This window comes from Teleopsis dalmanni, chromosome 2 (assembly GCF_002237135.1).
Source record: "Teleopsis dalmanni isolate 2A chromosome 2, ASM223713v2, whole genome shotgun sequence".
NCBI classification, from domain to species: Eukaryota; Metazoa; Arthropoda; class Insecta; order Diptera; family Diopsidae; genus Teleopsis; species Teleopsis dalmanni.
Window position 1 is genome coordinate 64,467,467 of NC_051847.1, and position 10,959 is coordinate 64,478,425.

Sequence of the window (10,959 nt, forward strand, 5' to 3'; positions counted from 1 at the left end):
TCCATAGTTAAGACTCTGATTACCAATTGTATAATCCAAAAGGTCTTTTAAGTTCATAGTGCTTTGCCTCAAAAGGATCATAAATATATATTGTCTATCTCAGCCAACGTGAAATCCAAACATTTTGCAAATTTTGTTAAACATATTGTCAAAAGTATCTAAAATTATTAAATGAATTACAAAAATTGATCAATCAATCAAAATAAGTATGTACAAATTATTGCTATAAAAGCAAACCCTATCGACTGCAATACAATTATGCTAGTGCTTGTTTCAGGTGGTCCTTAAGACGAATGCATTCTAAGTATTATAATAATGTATGTTTTTTGAGTAGTAACATAATTAATCTTGCGACGCCATTGACTCAAACCCCCAATCATTTTTTGTAAACTGATTGCGGTATAGCCCTTAACTCAGGGTTAGTTAATTTTATAGTAGTAGTAGTTGCATTTTATTTAGTAATTAGTATTTATTTATTAATAATAATAAGTAATTAATTATTCAATTAATAATTTTTAAAGTATTAGTTTTAGTTGAAAAAACAAAAAAATTGATACACAGACAAGTAAGTCGTTGGGTCGATTAAGTTCTTCGAGTTTTTTAGTAAAAATTTTTACACAACGAAACCTTAGTGTTATCTCAATATAATAGAAAAAAATGCCGGTTTAGAATTTCTGAATATTTTTAATACAGAATATATGTATAGTTTTACATTTTTAATTCTATTCAAAGTAATTCCTATTTATATATCAATTAGATATTTGATTTGATTTAATCTAAAGTAAACAAAAATATAAAAATAAATATATTTTTAAATATCTACAAATCGAATGAGTACACCTCTCTATACTGCATTAATCTGATCTATGTATCTCAAAATATTTTTATAACAGATTTTATTATCATAAATCAAGAGCTCGCAAAAAAATGAACATATGCAGAACTCGTTTGATTAATGTTTGCTTTGCTTGAACGGAGTTTTCATGTCGCTTTGAACTATTAAGAATAAAATCTGCTCTATAAATCGTTTAACAATTTTATTAGGAAAATTTATGCATAATTCCCGACATAAATTGCCAATAAAAGTGACTGCAATGAATAATTGATGCTGATTTTAAGGTGTTATTTATAGTGTCGCTTGTTATGAGTGCATTGTTACCTACAGAACGCTTCTCACCGATGTAGATTTACATTACACATCCAACAATATTAATAATTTCCTGTCATTGATTAATTGTTGCCGCATGAATTTGTATAAAATGTTGATAGCAAGTGGAAATTTTAAACTATTAAGATTTGATTAATATTTCATAAAGAAAACAATAAAATATTACAGAGATTGCTTTAATTTAATTTATGTTAATCAAAAAATAAATATAACATTGCTTTTGTTTTTTGATATTAGGGAATTAAATTTAAAATGTTATTTGACATCTATTTTAAAAGTATTTAACTATCAGTTAACATAAAATACTTTTCAATAGACTTTAAAACTAGTAAATGAATAATTATCAAAAAAAATAGGTTTAAGACTACAGAAAATGACATTTCCCAACCTGAGAAGAAATATATACCCACCGGTACGCTTTAACGATGTTTTAATCCCCCAAATTATCCACGCGAAATATTTCGGGATACACTTTGACACAAAACTAACTTGGAAGCATCATATTTGTACAAAAAGAAAAGTACTTGGTATCAGACTGCGGGAGCTCTACTGCATACTGAATAAAAGTTCAAAGCTTTCAATCGAAAATAAACTTCTTATCTACAAAGCTATACTTAAACCAATCTGGACTTATGACTTTGAACACTGTGGAAGCATATATTCAAATATAGAGATTATCCAATGTTTCCAAACAAAAACCCTTAGAATAATCTTAAATGCTCCTAGATATATGACAAATGAATATATAATCCGTGATCTCAACATCCCCGTAGTTAAGGATGTAATAAAAAGTCAGGCCAGAAATGACAAAAAACCTATGTTATTTTATCCCAACCATTTTATTAGTAGAATTATAGCGCAAGGAAGAACGTTCACACGTCTCCGCAAACATACGCGACAGGAACTTTAATCTATGACCGACTTCAACAAACAGATGTGCTACTGAGCACACTCCATTCAAGCCCACAAAAATTTTAAATATTTAGCTGCACAAAATTTTAATGATATTGCTTCTGTATTTATTAAAGTTAATTAGTTCACAATTTCACGTAAATTGTACATTAAGCACAATTATATAATATGACGAAATTCACACATTAAAATAATCGAAGACATAATATATGTCTAGATATTATACATATAAAAAAGTTTCGCTGACAATTACTTTCTTTGGTTTAGCATTTTTAATGGATACAATTAAATTAAAGATATTTAATGTTAATTTTTTTTGTGGCATGTGACGCGTCTTATGAGGAAAAGAAACTCTAAGGGGTTCGAACAGTAATGACGAAGCAACAACAAAAATTTGATTAATTTATTGAAATATGGTTGACCATACAAAGCTGTTTCGACTATTGTCAAGTGCTCATCATTTGCGATCTTAGGAAATATTCGAATTCGAACAGTAATGAAGAAGCATTCAAAGTCAAAGAAGTCTTCAAAATAATTTTAAAACCTTTGATTTTATATGGCAATATAAGAATTGGTCTAACTAGTGCTATAATCTAATCTTATTTACAACTCATTGCACTTAACGTACTAATCTTCTGTAATTTTAGCAATCTCCTAGTTTCAACGATTTCTCTTTCAATTTTTACACATTTTCATGTTAAAAAGTTACATTCAGTTTATGAAATCGTATCAAACATTTCATTTCATCAATTAACTTAAAATTAGTATAAGGTATACCAACGAGTTATTATTTAATCATTTTAAACTTAATATCTGTAAATAACTTCATTTCTGAAAGTTAAAAAGTGCTACAATTTGCTTATTCATTACATATAATTACACTCTTAATTACAAAACAACAACTTAATATCAGAGTTTGTCATACTTAAAACAAAATTACTTTATTAATAACACATTATCATTAAAGATGTAGATTTAACGCCGATAATAGCTAATAATCACAAAAACAAAGCAAAAAAATTACATAGCCTAGCCAATCGCATAGCCAAGTTGAGTTCATAAATTAAAGCTTGCAAGTAAAATCCGTCATGCCCAGAAGTTGTGCAAATCACAATATAAACCTGTCTCTACTAGCTATTATTTCCTATTATTTCCTATTAATACATAAGTTCCATTTAAGTTATATACGCAAACCACTAATGACAGATTATAGAGAATTCGAAGATTGGTACTCTACGATGCAAAATCATGTTATCTCCCAACTAATAGAGCTGCGGTAAAGATAGCAAAAAAAAAGTGATTCACACTTTAAATCATCGTGTTCGTATATATAAGTTGTTCAGATATATATTAATTTGTTAACAAAAAAAAAATCACATTTATTGTATATAATTAAAATTTAAGTAATATAATAATCATATAATCTATCATCGTGAAATTGCCTCAAGCACTTACGGGAATCACTGATTTATCAAACATTTTTATTTATTAAATGATATGTATATAAATTAATATTGTCATGCAACTTAAAGATATCGATTATACTATTAGTTAATTGACTAATCAACTAATCAATTAACTGATGCATTTTTTCTACTCTATATTTGTTGTTATTGGGATTGTTCGTCATGAGTAAAACTTAATTGTTACACTTGTTTTTAAACAATTTGTGACAAGATTGTGACTTATAACTATCAATTGAATAATCTAAAGCAATTTGTCAAAATTTATTAAATTTAATTAATATTGTTTACACATAAAGTAAATTGCAACCACAAGTTTTAAGAAAATGAATATACAAATTGGCCGTGCTCAAGATAACTATAATTCGTAATTGGACGCATAGTGGATTGATTACCAGATGCAACTTTCAACGTAGTTTTCATTAAAAAATTTAATAAATAACTATATACTATAAATATAAATAATAAAAACTATATATTTATTAATTAATCATAATAATAATAAAGTTTTATTTATCGCTGATGCTTCAACTATGGCTTATTCACAAAAGCGGAATGTCCACGAGTTAACATAACAAAGAGGAGGTGGAATCCATAAATCACTTTCTGTCATTCTCTAAGTCAAATGAGATAGGGCCCTCATCAGCTTGGCAAAGACGTTATCGGATCTGATTAAGTTTATTTGAAAAATGAAATAGTCTAACGATGAAAATACAAGCAGTTATAATTGAAAGAGTATTCCGTCTTTTCTTACCACATTAGAGAAACCGAGTAATCATCGAGTAAAAATTTTATGTATTATTACGTGCTCTCTGACTTAACCTTACGTATTTAGAACCAAATATTATATAAGTCAATTAGCGGTAATAAGAAGATTATAAATTTGTCTTCTACCCACTATTTCTACAAATGTGAAGTGTCGTCATACGACTTTCAGGTCTTCTCTTCTAGAATTTTTTAATTATAAAACAAAGTTCTAGTATACAGTAAACATTTTTTTTTTCATTTTTAGTGACCAATGCAGCTAACTCTTTTTCTACGTATTTCAGTGTTAATATCTTCCATATTTATTAGAGTCCAAAGCTCATCGTTCTATCTTATATTTTACCAAAATATTCCAAAAATTCTCCATAGGCAGTCTGGTTTTTATTTTTTTGATTGCGAGTTAAGCAGTGATAACATATAACACATAACAGACACTGCTGTATTGTGTAAATGAGGTTGATGTTCAACTGGTTTTATCTAAATATCAGCTATATTTTTAATACCATATATCAAAAAGTTATGAAAAAACTAAGGCTCTGTTTATAACGCGTAAGTGGAGACAGAACCCGTCGAGAGTGAGAGTGGGGGATACGGTAATAAAGGGGGAGGATAGCATTAAATATCTAGGCAACAGGGTGGACAAATGATTCTTCATTATCTTCAACCGTTATTCAAAAATGAAAGTCTCAATGCTAACAACAGGAAGCTGTTATATGTATAACCAAATAATTCGACCGTCACTTCTATATAGATGTGTAGCGTTTAGCAAAGCCTCAAATACTACTATTCGCCAGCTAGAAATTGCACAAAACCAGGCTCTGAGAAGACTTTTCAAGGTAGTGTAGTACATTAGGACGAATGGCATCCTCAGGGATCTCAAGATTGATCTGATCAAAAAATATATAAGGGATAGAGCCCTGAAATTATTTACGAAAACTGACAGGCATACCAACACCGTGTTATTGAATCTCAAAATGGTTACAGGACTTTCGAGGAGATATTGCAGATTTGAGATCAATTATTGTTTAGTCTGATAAAGTGATAAACAGTAATCCAGTCAAGGCGTGCAGAGGGGTTGTGAAGAAACCTTGCAGTTAATAGAAAGTAAAAGTGCTCAAGAGCAGTGGCTTAACTAGCCACAACATAATAATATATTTTTTTGTTATCAAGTTAGTTTGCTAATTATGAAGACATAACTTATATAATAACTAATTGTCATCACACTTCTAGTTATTAAGGTTATAGTGGAACTGTTTTGATTTTGATGTCACGTGTTATATTGTGACACAATTTTGCATTAATATACGTAAATTTTAATTTTTTAAATTTTAATTACTCCTATTTGGCCCAGTATAAGTTCCTTCGTATATCAATAAGTTGACATCTCAATCAATAGCTGTTCTGTATTTTCAACACATTTAGTGTAGTAAATAATCAATTAATCATCACAAGCCTTGCCTTCAACACCGGTCATATCAATTTATAAAAAGATTTTTTATTTCCACCAATTGAACCAAAATGAAATTTTAAGTCCAAAATAGAAGCAGCAACGAATCTCATGCAATTTATTGTAAGATATTTTTTTGAATAATAATTTTTTTTGTCTATTGAACATTTAATATCGATTGAAATGAATCTTAATTTTTTGGATCTTTTCCTACAAAGCGCTGCGAAGAAATGCAGTACACGACAAACGGCAGTCTGGAACATCGCTTCTAGCCGCAAAATATTGCAATCGCTTTCGGTTTGCAATTTTAAGCTTAAGTAGATTTTATTTTTTTGTTGTTTTTTTTGTTTTTGTTTTTAATCCAACCTTTTTCATTTGGCATAATTTTATTTTTTACTTCGTTAGTTTTTTTCTTTTAATTTTATATATTTTTGTTGTCCTCGTATCGCAAACTGTCATCATTTTCAAATTATTTCTCGTAGAATATCTAATCGAGATTCATGCATGATCACGGCTAAATTGCTTCCAGTGCTCCGTGCATGGAGCTCACATCATAGTCAAACTAGCAACTAGCAATGCTAGTTGATAGGAAAGCCACCGTTCCGTTCCAATCGTTAAAGTTGCTGAGTAGCTGAGTGGCTGAGTTGCTGAGCTTCGTCGTGTGATTTTGTTTTCTGCTACCAATGTTGTTCTTGTTGCTATTGTTGCTGTTATTGGTGCAGTTGCTCCTTTCGTCAATTGCAAGTTGAGTTATGTTGTGTTGAGTTTGCCATGAGCTGCAACGGTCTGGCTAGTGAAATCAGTCCAAGCGAAATTGTTGTAAAACAATTGTTTAAAGTAGGAACGTGTGCGCGCGTCTTGATCTTATAACGTTAACGTTAGCTCCTTCAACTTTTCAGAGTTGCCAGTAATTTCTTATTTTACTTTTACTATTCTAAGAAAAGGTTTAATTTTCTTTTATGTTCGTTGCTCTCATTTAATTTAAGCTTCTTGTTATGTACGTACAATTTATAGACAGATATGAGAGACGCATCTTCTATCATCTACCCAAGTTATCTAAATATGTATACGTCTTGAGTTCATAAATTACCTAAAGTGTACTCGCTTAGAGTGAAAAATATTCGCACCAAAACGAATTTTTATATATTAAATATACATATATACATATATGTTAAAATACTTGTATATTAAAAATATAATAGAGATTTTATTACTTCAATTCAACTGATTAACGTAATTTTGAAACATTAACCCAAAGGGCACATACTATTAACTTTTTTCCCTTATATATAAAAAATGTTATCATTTTTTTAAATAATTACGTCATACATTGAAATAGCTTTAAGTTTAAATAAATTAAATTGAATTTGTCTTAAATAAAATTGAATTAAAAATAATTTGTTAAGAAAAAACTTAGAAATTTAAATGAAAAAAAAAAATTCTTTCTAAAAACTAAGTATTTATACTACCGAATGTATGTATTTGTATATATATATATATACATATATTGCAAAAAAGGACCCATATCATTAATTTATTTTGCTTCTCAATGAATTAAAGTACATACATACAGACAGTCAAGCTGCTTTAAAGTTCTTGAGTTCAGTTCAATTTACATCTAGGACAGTTTTTGACTGTTACATATCTCTAAACGAAATGTCGATGTAGCTCAATATTTCTCTAATCTGAGTCTCCGATCATAGGGATACTTGCGACAATTGCAGAGCAGATAAGCTAGCCAGAAAGGGTGCTTCAGAACACCTAAATAATCTGGGCATATCGCTAACATTATGCAAATTATTATTGAGTTCTTTCTGTAGTGAAATTTTTAATAAAAGATGGAAAGACCCAACGATATGCAGGCATCTGTATGCAATCTGGCCATGTTCCGATAAAAGGAAATCTAAAATTCTCATTAACATATCCTGTAGAGATATCGGTTTATTTACAGGTCACTGTAAACTTGGGAACTATGCTAGAAGATTAAGTCTCCCTTTCAACCAAATCTGTCGCAGCTGCGGGGAACACGATGAGAGTGCCTCTCATCTACTATGTTTTTGCCCAGTTCATTTTATGCTTCGCCAAAGGTTTAAGGTTTTAAACCATGAGTTTTTTTTCCTATATATACGGTAACACAATGGGTCAATAGGCCTAAGTGAATCCAATAGGAATCGGCGGTATAACTTAACCTAACCTAAGTAAAGTACACTTCACACAAAAAGAACAATAACAGCATTTAAAAAGTACACGCAAAAAAATAACAGAGAAGTCAGAAAAACAGAGAATAAATCCCTAAGATTATTTAACAAATTATATAAATCATATATTGAAAATATTCTACTAATTTTAAATTAATCTGCTACTTAATATTTCGCTTCAATTATGTAGTATCTCGTTATTTTTTTAAATAAAACATATAAAAATATATCTACAACTAGGTAGTTCGGTGGAGTAGAACAAGTTGAACTCCTCCGTGATTAGGTGCTTTACTCTTTTTTTTTTATGCCACAATTCTTGTAATTTTTCTTAGAGGATTAGACGTTTTACGATCAGCTAATTTAAGGCATGACCTCTAGTTTTTGACTGATTTCGATGTGGGTGAGTTAAATAATGCGTTTTACGATCAGCTAATTTAAGGCATGATCTCTAGTGTTTGATTGATTTCGATGTGGGTGAGTTAAATAATGCTTAAGTCTAGATCTGATTAAGTCTGGACATAGTAAAACAACAGATATCCACAAGTAAGTAAGCCCATTTTGTAACATATTCAATATCTAGACTTTATTACGTTAATAAATGGTGTTAATAGATTTTCAAATATAATATAACCAACCAAATTCGAAATAGGTGAGAAATCATAATTATATATTTTATAAATAATGTATGTTTATTATTTTAATCTATATAGTATGTCATTATAGTTTTAAATAATGCTGATTACTTCTAGATAATCATGTACGTCATCATGTTTTGTATACAGTTATTATTTGCTCAATAATTCACCAAGTCCAAATAATTCCACATTGCCGTATGCTTTTAAAATTGCACCTACTCTTGAATCAGACACAAAGTCAAAGTCGGAGAGTGGAATATGAATTCATTTGGCATGAAACTTAGATTCTGCAGCCTGCTGTGCCTTTCTGCATTCTGTACTTTGTATCTTCAGGTGTATAACTTGTTTATTTTTTACAACTTTGCCAAAAGCTTCTGATGATAGAAGAACTCGTACTCGTCTTACTGTCGGTCGAGTGAAAAAGCATGCAATTGCATTCTTATATGCTTTTTATTACGAATGCAAATGCCGCAAGCCAAACGTGCATAAAATAGTTAAGTAGTTTATTTTTGATTCTCCCCTGCTAATCAATTCTGTTATTCTGCGTATACTTCAATATCAACCAAATTGAACTTTAACTTAATTTGAATTCATCAATTTATTTACTTTTGTCAGGATTAAGAGAATATTTTAATTGAACTGTATTAGGCCTTTTCTCTCTCAGTAGTTAAATACATCTAAAACCTGAGACTTTAAAGCGCGACTTTAACCTATTTAAAGCACCTCTTAGGAATGAATTTTGAAAAGATTTCAGTCAGGGGTAAGTAAATGGTCAATAGCTGAAGTTCCCATTCTAATAAATTAAGGCAGATGGTATAGGCAAATATAATTAATTTTTAGTAAACCAAGCCAGAGATTTTAAATATCCACAAGTGTTAATGAAAGGAATTGTATAAATTTAAGAAATGCATATTAATTGAGATACAATATTTAAAAAAAAAATACATTTTTTATTATTGTAGATTTCTTTGTTACTGTCATTTCCTTACTTGGTCCATTGGCTTTATAATTTCCAACTTAATAATCAATAACATAAAATAATTGTTGCATGCATAAGTTGTGATTTTAGATTCAAATTGTTTATTTATTTAGGCCTTAGACTTATTTAGTTAGCTGCTTCATTTATTTGATTTGATTGGTATTGTGTTTTGGCCAGCAATTGCATACAATTGAATATCGTAATTCGTGTTTTTAGCAACTCACGATTTTCCCTCACAATATGCAAAACTTCACATAACCATATGTGCAATAGTCTGGCGGATGCATGCCCGTTCTGTCTGCGAAATTGTTTCATTGAGTTGGATTTGTTTGCTGCTACTACATCTCGGAGCCGTTCTCAATTGAATTATTGCTTCCACATCATAAAAACGTTGTGTAATGCGATTTAACGGCGGTCAATTATCGAATTGACATTTTTATTAAATTAATAAAACAGAAATTGTTGACTTGTGATCTTTATTTTGTTCAATTTCGTTCAATGTTGTCGCTTGTCTACTCCTCCTTGTCGAGGTTTGGTGAATGCTTATAAATTTCCTAAATAGAAGAGCAATATAAGTATATCTTCGCAATTTCAGTAGTGTCATCAATTAACACTTTGTACCCATGAGCTATTTAATTAGAAGTAGTTAATTAAAAGCCTCAATAGGAGATATATATTCGAAGCTAATAGAAGTGATCATAGCCAATAGAAGTGATCAGTTTATTTTGTAAAAAGATACTAAAATTCTTTTAAAATGGCCAAAATACAGTATGAGCAAATCTAATAAGTTATTTTGTTGTAAATATATATATTTGTCAGTAAAACAAATGGACCTACAAATGACAGTGTACTCATATAACAAAATATTACACTAGGCAAGAAGCTATGGCCCACAGGCGTTATAGTAGCTAGCATTGATAAGGATGAAGATAAAATATTTTATTCTATTCTATTTTATTCTATTCTATTCTATTCTATTCTATTCTATTCTATTCTATTCTATTCTATTCTATTTTCTATTCTATTTATTCTATCAAATTAATAACAGATACTGCAGTAATAGTAAAAATATACCAGGTGCAAAATATATATCTTGTGCTTATAATAGAGATAATAGAGTTTCCAGTTGAAAATTAGTTTTCTTTCTTAAAATTTCTTTTGTTCCTTTCTTACTTTTCTTACTATTTAATTATTATTTATGCATAAAGTAATTATAAACTAAAAACCAACCTCATTAAGTTTTATACAATAAAATTAAGATATGTTATTTTTAATAGCAATAGTATCGCAGAGATTAAAAAGTCAACTTAATCAACTTAATCATTTAATCAATTTAAAATATCTATAAGGTTAATTTTTTCTTGCCGATAATGGCGTGTCTTTTTATGACGA